This window comes from Erythrolamprus reginae, chromosome 1 (assembly GCF_031021105.1).
Source record: "Erythrolamprus reginae isolate rEryReg1 chromosome 1, rEryReg1.hap1, whole genome shotgun sequence".
In the NCBI taxonomy this organism is placed as follows: Eukaryota; Metazoa; Chordata; class Lepidosauria; order Squamata; family Dipsadidae; genus Erythrolamprus; species Erythrolamprus reginae.
Window position 1 is genome coordinate 15,594,056 of NC_091950.1, and position 14,203 is coordinate 15,608,258.

Below are 14,203 nucleotides of genomic sequence, written 5' to 3' on the forward strand. Positions count from 1 at the left end.
GAGTTGAAGTCCACAAGTATTAAAGTTCTCAAGTTTGAAGACCTCTAGTAGCCAAGGACCCATTCTGGTTTTATTGCAAAAAGCCCAATTGGGAAATGTTTGTCCACCTTGGGAACTGGTGTGGACTTCAACTCCCAGAATTCCCCAGCACATTAAATAGGATGTAAAGACCGAACACAAATCTAAAGTAGTATTGGGAGAGGGACTTCAACTCCCAGAATTCCCCAAAATGTCCATGGCCAGGGAATTCTGGGAGTTGAAGTCCCGATCTCTTAAAAGCTTCCAAGACTGAGCAACCTTGCTCTAGGGCTTCAGTCTGCTTTCCTTGCTACAGATGTTGCTTGCTATGGTTGTTTCCTTGTTACAGATTGACTACAGATGTTCTGGATTAATTTGGTCGTTTACAGGCAGGAAGCCAAAAGGGGGATTATCAAGAATGAGTCAGCAAAGCAACAGCGCCCTCTGCTGGGAGAAACTCAAATGGGTTGGGGAACAATAGGATTGAGGGAGAGAGACTCCAAGGAGGTGAATGGTTGGACAATGGCAGAGAAACTTTTTTTGCGGGGATCCATGAACTGGATCAGGGGTCTCCAATCGTGGTAACTTTAAGATTTGTGGACTTCTACTCCCAGAATTCCTCAGCCAGCTTTGCTGGGAGGAATTCTGGGAGTTGAAGTCCACAAATCCTAAAGCAAAACTAGCTGAGGAATTCTGGGAGTTGAAGTCCACAAGTCTTAACGCAAAGCAGGCTGAGGAATTCTGGGAGTTGAAGTACGGAGGTGGGGTTTCCCATGGAAGGGAGCCTCAGGGAAATCCCAGCAGCGCAAAAAACGGGCGCTTCGGCTGGCAAAGGGGGTGAGTTTTGGGCTTGCATGCATTAATTGCTTTTCCATTGATTCCTATGGGAAACATTGTTTCGTCTTACAAACTTTTCACCTTACAAACCTCGTCCCAGAACCAATTAAGTTCGTAAGATGAGGTATCACTGTATTTGTTTTATTACTAGAAAAATCAATATATTTTTTTTTAAAGGAGCACAAGGCTCCGCCCACCCGCTTGGACACTGCCACTTGGGTTCTTTTACCCTCTGCACATGCCCAGAAAGCTTTGCGCATATGCAGAGGGTAAAAGAAGCCCAAATGGCGGCATCTGGCCAGAGTCTCGCACTCCCTTCATGACCAGCTTTCCGTCTACTGACAGGCACCAGCAAACGGTGAGAATTTCACCCCCTGTTTTGCCTCCAAAGTGACCTCGTAAGTTTGAACCGGTCAGGAAAGGAACAGGACTTGGCGTGTCTGGGTGTGTGGAGGGCGTTTTAATTCCACATAATCTCCCTCACAGAGGAAATTCCCATCCCCCCCTCTTCCTTTTGAAGCAGGGCCCTTCTGTGCGTCACCCAAAAGTCTCCCAACGGGAACGCCCACTGCGGAGTTGGGTTCCTACCAGTGCGGTCTGGTGCGCCGCTCTGGAAGTGGCCTTCCGGCTGCGCAATTTTGATGCGACAGCTCCAGTGCTGCCTGTGAGCACTGCCACATATTTTTCCTGCTAATTTTGGGTGATTAAGGGGCGTACATAAGTGCACTGGTGTGCCTTTCGTCCCCTGTCCAATTGTCTTTCCTTTCTTTCACTTATCATATATATTTTCTTTCTTTCATATATCCTCTAAGTTCACTTTTACCCTTATATATATTACTACATGTCTATTTTTGTTCCTATGTATTTGTGTATTGGACAAATGAATGAATAAATAAATAAATTATTCACCTCTCTGAGCGTGCGCAGCAGGATAATCATCCCTCTGCGCATGCGCAGAAGCAAAACCGCGCTTGGGGAACACATGTGCAAATCGGTCATGATGCGCACGTAACGCACTAGTAGGAAGGTGAGAGGAACCCGCCCAGTATTGAGGTTCCTACCGGTGCACTTGACAATATCACAGAGGTAGAGAAAATGGAGTTTTGCGTGCAGCTCTGGGTGATGGAGGGGGGGCCGTGCACACCTGTGTGAGATTTGGATTCTGCGCAAGTGCAGGGAGTCAAACTTGGTGCGCGGGCGCTTGCGTTGCGCGTGTGAGATTTCACCAATGTTCATTGGGGGTTTTTGCTTCCGCGTAGCAAAAAAAAATGGCGCACAAGCATTCTCACGCAAGATTTGGCTTATTGCGCAGTGCAGAAAACAAATCTCGCACGGGCGCACACCCACCGATCACCCAGAGCTGCGGGCGCAACCGCACTGGTAAGGGCCCCCGGCCTGAGCCCACTCCTGACCGACTCCTCTTTTAAGAGGAAAGGAGAGAGGGCGCTCCCAGTTCCAAATGTCCAAAGGCCTGCAGGCCATTCGCTCCAGCCTGCAAAAACTAGACTGGAAATTTTCCAACCCCCGCTGCATTTTTTCCAGGTGGGATGGATGGGGTGGACGGGGCTGCAAGCTGAAGTCTCCTTCCTCACCCACAACTAAGCTTGCAAGGCGAAGGGGCTTGATTTATGTTCAAACCAAGGAAAAATAAAGTCAACAACATGCTCTCCGGACCATCCATTCCCCACTGTGGGTGGGTGTATTTCCCCACTCCCCAAGGCCACCCTCCAGAAAAAATAGGGCCAGAAAGGTTAGAGCAAAGGCAGAGAGAGAGAGAAGGAAAGAGAGAAAGGAAGGGAGGGAGAGAGGGAGAAAGAGAGAGGAGAGAAAGAGAGAGAGAAAGGAAGAGAGGGAGAGAGTAAGGGAGGAAGAGAGAGAAAGAAAGAGAGAAAGAAAGAGAGAAAGAGAGGAGAGAGAAAGAAAGAGAGAAAAAGAGTGAAAGAAAGAGAGAGAGAGAGAAAGAGAGGAGAGAGAAAGAAAGAGAGAAAAAGAGAGTGAAAGAAAGAGAGAGAGAAAGAAAGAGAGAGAGAGAAAAAAGAAGAGAGAGAAAGAGAAAGAGCAGGAGAGAAAGAAAGAGAGAGAAAGAGAGGATAGAGAAAGAAAGAGAGAAAAAGAGAGTGAAAGAAAGAGAGAGAGAAAAAGAAGAGAGAAAGAGAGAGAAAGAGCAGGAGAGAGAGAAAGAGAGGAGAGAGAAAGAAAGAGAGAAAAAGAGTGAAAGAAAGAGAGAGAGAAAGAAAGAGAGAGAGAGAGAAAAAGAAGAGAGAAAGAGAGAGAGAAAGAGCAGGAGAGAAAGAAAGAGAGAGAAAGAGAGGAAAGAGAAAGAAAGAGAAAAAGAGAGTGAAAGAAAGAGAGAGAGAAAAAGAAGAGAGAGAAAGAGAGAGAAAAAGAGCAGGAGAGAGAGAAAGAGAGGAGAGAGAAAGAAAGAGAGAGAGAAAAAGAGAGTGAAAGAAAGAAAGAGAGAGAGAGAGAGAGAGAAAGAAAGAAAGAAAGAAAGAAAGAAAGAAAGAGAGAATCCCTTTGCCATTAGCAAATCCGTACCACTATTCCTGTTTTTCTTTTTCCTTCTTTTAATTACAAAAGGAGCACCACTAACATTCAGGAGCATTCAAGGTCCTTCCATCAAATGTGTTCTGGCTGATTCAGCCTCCACCAACCCAGACCTGCAAACTGAGGTGCAGAAACATGGGTTACGGAGTGAGAATACCCAGATCTGTGAAGATGCTGCCACAGGGAATAATCCAAGAGACCAACGTTTGCCTCATCCTCACCAAATCCGCAATTCTTTAAAAATCAAGGGGCGGGGAGGGGGGGAATACTTTTTTTCTTTTAAAAAATTGGCCTCAGCAACCTATTCTAAAACAAATGAGGTGGCAGGATCTGGAAGGTGGAAGATGGCTTTGCAAACGCATGTCTTTCTCAGTCCTGAAAGGACAATTCCCCCCTTCCCATCAACGCTCATAAAGGAGAGGTCTCCAACCTTGGCAACTTTAAGACTGCTGGACTTCAACTCCCAGAATACCTCAGTCTGCTTTGCTTTAAGGCCGGTGGACTTCAACTCCCAGAATTCCTCAGCCTACTTTGCTTTAAGACTTGTGGACTTCAACTCCCAGAATTCCTCAGCCTGCTTTGCTTTAGGATTTGTGGACTTCAACTCCCAGAATTCCTCAGCCTGCTTTGCTTTAAGGCCGGTGGACTTCAACTCCCAGAATTCCTCAGCCTGCTTTGCTTTAGGATTTGTGGACTTCAACTCCCAGAATTCCTCAGCCTGCTTTGCTTTAAGGCCGGTGGACTTCAACTCCCAGAATTCCTCAGCCTGCTTTGCTTTAGGATTTGTGGACTTCAACTCCCAGAATTCCTCAGCCTGCTTTGCTTTAAGACTTGTGGACTTCAACTCCCAGAATTCCACAGCCTGCTTTGCTTTAGGATTTGTGGACTTCAACTCCCAGAATTCCTCAGCCTGCTTTGCTTTAGGATTTGTGGACTTCAACTCCCAGAATTCCTCAGCCTGCTTTGCTTTAAGATTTGAAGCCCACCAGTCTTAAAGTTGCCAAGGTAGTTCTGGGCCCTCCTTACCAAGCCAGCATTTTGCACAAGGAAACCTATAATTCCAAGCAAGATTCCAGGCGGGCAGAAAAGAGCTCAGGATCTGCGTGACTCAGGCAGGGAAGCTCTCCGATGGCCTGAGATTCCTTCTGTCCCCCCCCCCCCGATCCCCAGCCTCTGCCAATGCGCAGGGCGTTGCGCGCGTGGCCAGAGACTTTTAATTTTCTGAATGCTTCAGTGACACATCTTTGGAGTCACCCACCTTCCCGCTTCCAGCCAGCCTCCACTCCTCGCCCAGTGCCAAACGACGCCTTCAATCTCCACCCCGCCTGCCTTCCGGGATTGGGAGAGAACGGGGGGGGGGGGCAGGGGGGGCAGCCCAATCCCGAGGACACCCAAGTTGAGTGGCCTGCGAAGCAGTGACGGGGAAAGGAAGGGAGAGAACAGCGTCTGCAAGTCCAGCCCAGTGGCAGAGAGATGCGTGGTAGGGAAGGCCATCTCGAGGAAGGGAGGGGTTAAATGGGGGGGGGGAGAGAAGAGGAGGAGGAGGAGGAAGAGGAGGAAAACAGCAGCAGTTTGCTGAAAGGTGACCTCTCTGCCCACGAATCCAAACCTCATCAACGAAAGGAAATATGTGTGTCCCAGGAGTCTTTCTTTCTTTCTTTGTTTCTTTCTTCCTTTTTCTTTCTTTCTTTTCTTCTTTCTCCTTCCTTCCTTCTTTCTTCCTTTCCTTCTTTCCTTCCTCTTTCTTTCTTTCTCCTTCGTTCTTCCTTTCCTCGTTTTTCTTTCTTTCCTTTTTCTTCCTCCCCTTCCTTTCTCTTTTTCTTTCTTCCTTTCTTTCTTCCCCTCTTTCCTTTCTCTTTCTTTCTTTTATTTTTTCTCCTTCCTTCCTTCTTTCTTCCTTTCCTTCCTTTCCTTCTTTTCCTTCCTTTCTTTCTTTCTCCTTCCCTCCTTCTTCCTTTCTTTCCTTCCTTTCCTTCCTCTTTTTTCTTTCTTTCCTTTTCCTTCCTCCCCTTCCTTCCTTTCTTTCTTTCTTCCCCTCTTTCCTTTCTCTTTCTTTCTTTTATTTTTTCTCCTTCCTTCCTTCTTCCTTTCCTTTCTTTCCTTCTTTTCCTTCCTTCCTTTCTTTCCCTTTCTTTCTTTCTCCTTCCCTCCTTCTTCCTTTCTTTCCTTCCTTTCCTTCCCCTTTTTTCTTTCTTTCCTTTTCCTTCCTCCCCTTCCTGTAGGGCTTTAATGTTCCAGGACCCAATTTGGGACCAGAAGATTTGTCTTCTGAGTGTTGCATATTCAAGTGAGAGAGAAAGATTTCGAAAGCTCGGAAGACTAAAACCTCTGGTCACCCAGTGACCAACCAGGATTGTATCCTGCATTATTACTATTATTATTTATTAGATTTGTATGCCACCCCTCTCCGTAGACTCAGGGCGGCTCACAGCAATAATAAAAACAATGTAAAACAAATCTAATATTTAAAAATATCTAAAAAACCCTTATTTAAAAAGCAAGACACACACACAAACATACCATGCATAAACTATATGCATCATCATGGGGATCCAGTTCCCGTCCCCAAAGTGAATTCTTTCCAGATTGGCCTGAATTAAAAGTAACCCGCTGGTCATCCTCCCGAGCCTATTCCCAATACACACATCATGTCAACCAGAGAGTAAACAAAGATGTTCGAGCACACCCAGGTTTTCCAGGTCAGAAGCCACAAGGGAAAAAAATATCGCAATGAATATGTGTGTGTGTCTTAATCTATTTGCCTAGAAGGAGGCATCGGACTCTGGCCTCCCACGCTGTTACTCCCACCCTATCGTAAGAGTTTCTGGGAAGCCTGAAAACTGAGTGGGCACACGACAGAAGCAAACTCAAAGTAAACCGCTCCAGACTCGACTGCAGGAAATACAACTTTAGCAACCAAGTAGTTAATGCACCGAACTCTATAGTATCATCGCCTGACCCCCAAAACTTTACCCTTAGACTATGAACTGTTGACCTCCCACCGATTCCTAAGAGGTCAGTAAGGGGCGTGCATAAGTGCACCAGCGTGCCTTCCGTCCCCTGTCCTAATAGAAACATAGAAACATAGAAGACTGACGGCAGAAAAAGACCCCGTGGTCCATCTAGTCTGCCCTTATACTATTTCCTGTATTTTATCTTACAATGGATATATGTTTATCCCAGGCATGTTTAAATTCAGTTACTGTGGATTGACCAACCACGTCTGCTGGAAGTTTGTTCCAAGGATCTACAACTCTTCTAGTAAAATAATATTTTCTCATGTTGCCTTTGATCTTTCCCCCAACTAACTTCAGATTGTGTCCCCTTGTTCTTATGTTCACTTTCCTATTAAAAACAATTCCCTTCTGGACCTTATTTAACCCTTTGACATATTTAAATGTTTCTATCATGTCCCCCCTTTTCCTTCTGTCCCCCAGACTATACAGATTGAGTTCATTCAGTCTTTCCTGATACGTTTTATGCTTAAGACCATCCACCATTCTTGTAGCCCGTCTTTGGACCCGTTCAATTTTGTCAATATCTTTTTGTAGGTGAGGTCTCCAGAACTGAACACAGTACTCCAAATGTGGTCTCACCAGCGCTCTATATAAGGGGATCACAATCTCCCTCTTCCTGCTTCTTATACCTCTAGCTATGCAGCCAAGCATCCTACTTGCTTTTCCTACCGCCCGACCACACTGCTCACCCATTTTGAGACTGTCAGAAATCACTACCCTTAAATCCTTCTCTTCTGAAGTTTTTGCTAACACAGAACTGCCAATGCAATACTCAGATTGAGGATTCCTTTTCCCAAAGTGCATTATTTTACATTTGGAAACATTAAACTGCAGTTTCCATTGCTTTGACCATTTATCTAGTAAAGCTAAATCATTTACCATATTACAGACCCCTCCAGGAATATCAACCCTATTGCACACTATAGAGTCATCGGCAAATGTTTCTCTTTTACTAGTATCATGTATATAAATATTATTATATCTTTGTGTACCGCCAATACGTACTTGACAAAACAAATAAGTAAAAATGAATAGGAGATAGAGACAGAGAGAAAGCTGGGACAGCATAGATCATTTTTTGGTGGGTGGGAGAAACAGAGATGAATGGAAGAGATCCTGACAATGCAACAAAGGAAAAACAGGGGGAGGGGGAGTAGGGATAGAGTGGGCGCCAGACACGGGATTAAGTCAGATCCTGCTGACGTGGGAAAAAAAAATAATCAATGAGATGTGGAAAGGCCGCCCCCAGCTCTTCAAGCTTGCAGTATTCTTTGGGCAGAAAAAAAAAGGCATGGGCCCATAAAATCATCTGCTACAGCAACGACTACTTCAGCTTCAACCACAACAACACACGAGCACACAACAGGTCACAAGCTTAAAGTGAACCGCTCCAAGCTCGACTGTAGGAAATACGACTTTAGCAACTGAGTAGTTGATGCATGGAACTCACTACCAGACTTTATAGTATCATCACCTAACTCCCCAAAACTTTACCCTTAGACTATCCACTGTTGACCTCTCCTGATTCCTAAGAGGTCAGTAAGGGGCGTGCATAAGTGCACCAGGGTGCCTTCCATCCCCTGTCCTAATGTTTCTCTCTTACTAGTATCATGTATATAAATATTATGATATCTTTGTATACCACCAATACAATACTACAAACAAATAAATGAATGGGATTCCCTCCAAGAGAGATCACAGATCTGTCCTTAGCAGGTATCCCATTCTGGGGAATGAATGAATGAATGAATGAATGAATGAATGAATATTTATTTGTTTGTTTGTTTATTTATTTATTTGATTTTTTAATGCCGCCCGGTTTACAACATGTTAGCAATAGCATGTTCGCATATAGGTATGTTTTTCCCCCATCTGTGTTATTTTGTCTCTTAGGGAAAGAAGACAGGAAGGAAAAAAATGGACAATCTTTCTTTCTTCTTTGGACTTGTCTAAATGCCCCCACCTCCAAAAAAAAATCAGGACAGGGGAGAGGGTTTTTTTTGGTAAAAAATAATAATCTTAAATCCTTACGATATTCAGAAATGGATTGGGAAGGGTTGGAAAAGTTAAGAGTTTTAACTTAAGTCTTTGGAGAGGGGCGGCATACAATTATTATTATTATTATTATTATTATTATTATTATTATTATTATTATTATTATTATTATTATTATTATTGCCTCCAAGCCACAAGCTAAGATACTTGGTTCTTCGAATCAGGCTAAATGATATACTTATATGATATACTTATCATATATATTTTCTTTCTTTCATATATCCTCTCCTCTAAGTTCACTTTACCCTTATATATATTACTACATGTCTATTTTTCTTCCTATGTATTTGTGTATTGGATAAATGAATGAATGAATGAATGAATGAATGAATAAATTAAAAAAAAAAGTCTATGAAGATGGTTAAATCATTTAGATCAGGGGTCTCCAACCTTAACCCTGGAGGACTTCAACTCCCAGAATTCCTGGCTGGGGAATTCTGGGAGTTGAAGTCCTCCAGGCTTAAAATCGCCAAAGTTGGAGACCCTTGATTCAGATCCAAATTCCGTGATGAAAACTTGGGAGTCCTTACTTATTAACGACAAACCCTTTCATTGCCCGCTAGAGATGAACTCATTCCTAATATTTGCCGTTTACATTCATCGGGGTTGAGTGGATGAATGTACACGGCAAATATTTTTGCCTTTTCAAAAGGCCATAATCGTTTCCCTTCACATCCCAGAAATTTCTTCGGTTCTAACTGGAGCGGGCCTTCCCACCCCTTTACAGATGTTCCCAAGTACCTATAGAGAGAGGGAATCAAGGTACAGTGTTCCCTCGATTTTTGCGGGGGATGCGTTCCGAGACCGCCCGCGAAAGTCGAATTTCCGCGAAGTAGAGATGCGGAAGTAAATACACTATTTTTGGTTATGAACCGTATCCCAAGCCTTCCCTTAACACTTTAAACCCCTAAATTACAATTTCCCATTCCCTTCGCCACCATTTAGATTATTACTCCCCATGTTTATTTATTAAAGTTTATTAAAAAAATATTTTTTAAAGGCAGACGAAAGTTTGGCAATGACATATGACGTCATCTGACGGGAAAAACCGTGGTATAGGGGAAAAAAACGCAAAGTATTTTTTAATTAATATTTTTGAAAAACCGTGGTATAGACGTTCCGCGAAGTTTGAACCCGCGGAAAGCGAGGGAACACTGTACTTAGAAAACCAAGTCAAACCAACCTCCCTTCTTTCTTCTTCCCCGTGATTCTGTTCAATACAAGCAGGGCAGCTATTCTTTCTTTAATTCTTTCTTCCTTGTCAAATACAAACCACCGTAAAGTTTTGGTTCAGAGAGAGAGAGAGAGAGAAAAAACATCTGGCTGGTTGAGAATAAAACAAAAAATGCTTACAAAGGCTGGAGGGAGGAACACAGAGAGAGCTTTGTTCCCTGTCATGCTCGCCCATCCTTCGCTCGTCCGAAACCCCACATCTGTTTTATGTCCGTGGGGATTTGTGGGCCATTGTACTGATTTTTAATTTCTCCGTCCCCTGGAAAAGGGTGCGGAAAAAGTGGGGGAATATAAATTATATTTAATTAATTGGACCTGAAATGTTATGTATTGTTTTATTATATGTTCTGTGAGCAGCCTGGAGTCCTCCGAGAGGGGTGGCATAAAAAGTCCAATCAATCAATCAATCAATCAATCAATCTTTCTTGGATTAAAGAAGGAGAGAAAAAAAACAGCGTACAATTTTCGCCTCCCCACTCTCACCTGCAAAATGTGAAGAGCTCACTCTAGATTAATTTGGCCCAGGATGGGATCCCTTCCCTTGCGGCTGCCAGGCTTGCTTAATCTGGGTCGAATCCTCCATCCAGAACAATAAACTGGATCTTAACTCTTCAAGCAGTTGCCACCCTCAGATACAAAGGTTAGCCAAGGAGCATGGGGGGGTGGGGGGGGGTTGGTTGTTTTTTTAACCTGCTTCTTCCAGTGGCCGCCCATTGATTATTGGGACAACCCCCCCCTCTCATTCTCTCTCTCTCTCTCTCTCATTCTCTCTCTCTCATTCTCTCTCTCTCTCATTCTCTCTCTCTCTCATTCTATCTCTCTCTCATTCTCTCTCTCTCATTCTCTCTTTCTCTCTCTTTCTCATTCTCTCTCTCTCTCTCATTCTCTCTCTCTCTCATTCTATCTCTCTCTCATTCTCTCTCTCTCATTCTCTCATTCTCTCTCTCTCTCTCATTCTCTCTCTCTCTCATTCTCTCTCTCTCATTGTCTCTCTTTCTCATTCTCTCTCTCTCTCTCATTCTCTCTCTCTCTCTCATTCTCTCTCTCTCTCTCATTCTCTCTCTCTCTCATTCTCACTCTCTCATTCTCGCTCTCTCATTCTCGCTCTCTCTCTTTCTCTCTCTCTCTCTCTTTCCTCTCTCTTTCCTCTCTCCTTCTTCTTCTCTCTCCCTCCCTTCCTCCCTTTCCTCTCTCTTTCCTCTCTCCTTCTTCTTCTCTCTCTCTCCCTCCCTCCCTTTTCTCTCTCTTTTCCTTTCTATCCATCTCTCTCTCTCTCTCTCTCTCTCTGGTAGTGCCAGCCAAGTCTCCCACGGGGCCAAAGAGATCTTACTCAAGAGGAAGGGGCCCTAATATACTGCAATGTAAGCCCCCCCCCAATACAGTCCGTTGCTTAAAACAGTTTTGGGAAAGTAGTTTTACAAGATTGTGAAGAGTTGGAAGGGATTTTGTAGATCATCCAGTCCAACACCCCCACCCACGCCCACTGAAACAGTTTCGGATGGGTCTACTCACTCACTGCTCGGCTCTTACTGGGTTGAGTGGGATTTACTCCGAAGTAAAAAGAAAGACCGAAGTAACTTGGCCAGAATGCCAGGAAGGAAGGAGAGAAAGAGAGAGAGAGAGAGAAAGAAAGAAAGAAAGAAAGAAAGAGAAGGAAAGAAAGAAAGAAAAAAGAGGAGAAGGAAGAAATAAAGAAAGGAAAGAAAGAGAAGGGAGGAAGGAAGGAAAGAAAAGACAGGGAAGGAAGGAACAAAAGAAGGAAAGGAAAGAAAGAAAAAAGGAAGAGAAGGAAGAAATAAAGAAAGGAAAGAGAAGGAAGGAAAGAAAAGAAAGGGAAGGAAGGAAAGGAAAGGAAAGAAAGAAAAAGGAAGGAAAGAAAGAAAAGAAAAGAAAGAGAAGGAAAGAAATGAAGAAAGAGAAGGAAGAAAGGAAGGAAAGAAAGAGAAGGAAAGAAAGAAAAGAGAAGAAAAGAAAAGCTGACTCCGACCCGACCTCTTCCTTTCCCCACCAGGAGAGCTGACCCCGCGTCTCCTCCGCGTAACGTGGGAACCGAAGCCCGGCTTAAGCCCAAAAGTACCGAGGGAGTCGCGTTCCCAGGAGCACTGAGAGCGGGTTTTTTTTTTTACTCGCTTCCAATGGGACTCACTCACCGATGCCGTCAGACGCCTCTCCGCCGGATCGATTCCTCGAATCCAAACCCAAAAAGTGGAATTTTTTAAAAAAACAAAACAAACAAACACCTGGAATAATCGACAATCCGAAATGTCCTCTGGGCAGAAGTCCCAAGGGTGTCTCTGTGTGTGTATCCTAGGTCCGAATAAGCCCAGCGCCGGCAAAGATCCGTCCAACGGGAGGAGGCGAGAGTCAAGCCGGGTGATCGGTCGTGGGAAAGTGGCGGCGAGAATCTCTCGCTCTGCAAGCAAAGCAGCAGCAGCAGCCGCTGCCCGGTCCGCCCGAAAGGTTGTCCCCTTTTGCCAACCCCGGTGGCTTTTTTAATGTTCAAGGGAGGCGCTCCGAAAAGTTTTTTTTGTTTGCTTGTTTCATCCCACACGCGCGCCCGCCCGCCCGCGCGTGCGCACGAGGCGAGTCACACGGGGATGGGCGGGGCTTGCGAAAGAGGAGGGTGGGAGGGGAGAAAAAAGCGATCCCACTGGAAGAGAAGAAAGAGAAGGCGGGGCGGGGGAGAATAATGGGCGGAGCTGCGAAGTCAGCAGTGAGGGGGTTGCCCGCTGACGTCACTCGCGCCGCCGACCTCGCTGCGGCGGCGCTCGTGGGCGCCGCAAAGCGAATACAGGGAGGAGTTCGAGCCGGGTGGGGTACAGATCGCTTCTCTCCCCCCCTCCACTTTTGCCCCTCCCTCCGCACTTTTGCGGGACTGGCAGGCTCAGCTTTGCCTTTGCCCCGTTCGATGACGGTCGCAAAGCGAGGCTTTGGAGATGAAGGGGACGGGGAGGGGTGAAACGAGACCATCGTCCCGGGCACGAGAGCAAGACCTATCGGCTCTTTGACTCCCTTTTGCACCTCTGACCGACGGGGGTTTTTTTGCAGGCTTTGCCCCGATCTGTTTGGGTCGTAAAGCGAGGCTTGAAGGGGACGGGGAGGGGTTAAACTGTACGATCGTCTCTGGCTTTTCCTCCCTTTTTTGGAAGCTTCGACCGCCGGGATTTATGCGGGATAGCGGGCTGGGGTTTAGGCTTTCCCCGACCTCTTAACGTCGTAAAGCGAGGCTTAGAGATACGGGGAGGGATCCCGGGCAGGACGACGGGATCCAATCGCCTCTTTTTTCCTCCCCTTTTGCAGCTCCAACCCCCGGAGCTTTTGCGGGGTTTGCCGGCTCGGCTTTGGCTCGATCGCTTAGGGTCGCAAAGCGAGCCTTGGCGATTAAGAAGAGGGGGAGGGATTAAATTTAAACGATCGTCCCGCGATTTTTCCTCCCTTTTTTTTGCAAACTTCAACCGCCGTGTCTTTTGCGGGATTTGCCGGCTTGGCTTTGGCTTTGCCCCGATCTATTAGGGTCGCAAAGCGAGGTTTGGGGATGAAGGTTATGGGGAGGGGGTTAAACTGCATGAGTGTCCCCGACTCGATCGCCTCTTTTCCGCCTTTTTTTGCAGCCCCAACCCCCGGGATTTTTGCGGGACGACCTTAAAGTCGCAAAGTGAGGCTTGGAGATGAAGGAGACGGGGAGGGGTTAAACTGCACAGGAATCCCGGGCTTTTTCTCCTTTTTTTTTTTTTTTGCAAGCTTTGACTACCTGCGGAACCTTTGCCTTTGCCTGATCTATTAGAGTCGCAAAGCGAGGCTGAGAGATTAGGGGACGGGGAGAGGTCCCGAGTATGACAGCAGGACCGGATCGCCTTGTTGTCTCCCTTTGAACGGGTCCAAAGACGGGCTGCAAAAATGGTGGAAGGTCTTAAGCATCAAACTGATCAGGAAAGACTTCATGAACTCAATCTGTATAGTCTGGAGGACAGAAGGGAAAGTGGGGACATGATCGAAACATTTAAATGTGTTAAAGGGTTAAATAAAGTTCAGGAGGGAAGTGTTTTTAATAGGAAAGTGAACACAAGAACAAGGGGACACAATCTGAAGTTAGTTGGGGGAAAGATCAGAAGCAACGTGAGAAAATATTATTTTACTGAAAGTAGTAGATCCTTGGAACAAACTTCCAGCAGACGTGGTTGGTAAATCCACAGTAACTGAATTTAAACATGCCTGGGATAAACAGATCCATCCTAAGATAAAATGCAGGAAATAGTATAAGGGCAGACTAGGTGGACCATGAGGTCTTTTTCTGCCGCCAGTCTTCTATGTTTCTATGTTCTTGACAACTGGTAGCAAAAATTTTGAGTAGTTCAAAGAACCCACAAGTATTACCTCTGGCTGCCCCTGCCCCCATCTATTCTCTGCTTCCTGAGTTGGAGGAAAGGAAGATTTTGCAGTATCCTTCCCCTGGAGTGAGGAGAGAATGGATATTTTACAGATGGGCCCAGGGGTGA

The 14,203-nt window shown here is 45.5% G+C and overlaps 1 protein-coding gene across 5 annotated transcripts in view; it reads right to left on the bottom strand.

Annotated features, from left to right (window-relative positions):
• The window catches only part of MIDN (midnolin), a 72,701-nt gene extending 60,421 nt beyond the window's left edge, over positions 1 to 12,280 (bottom strand). For 2 of the 5 annotated variants that reach the window (XM_070745222.1, XM_070745241.1), the window contains exon 1: positions 11,858 to 11,941. The gene's annotated coding sequence lies outside the window, so the exon portion shown is untranslated. Of the gene's footprint in view, positions 1 to 3,393; positions 3,405 to 11,857 lie in introns of those variants that run through there. The other 3 variants (XM_070745261.1, XM_070745231.1, XM_070745269.1) reach the window with 3 other exon arrangements.
• Between the last annotated feature and the right edge of the window lie 1,923 nt (positions 12,281 to 14,203).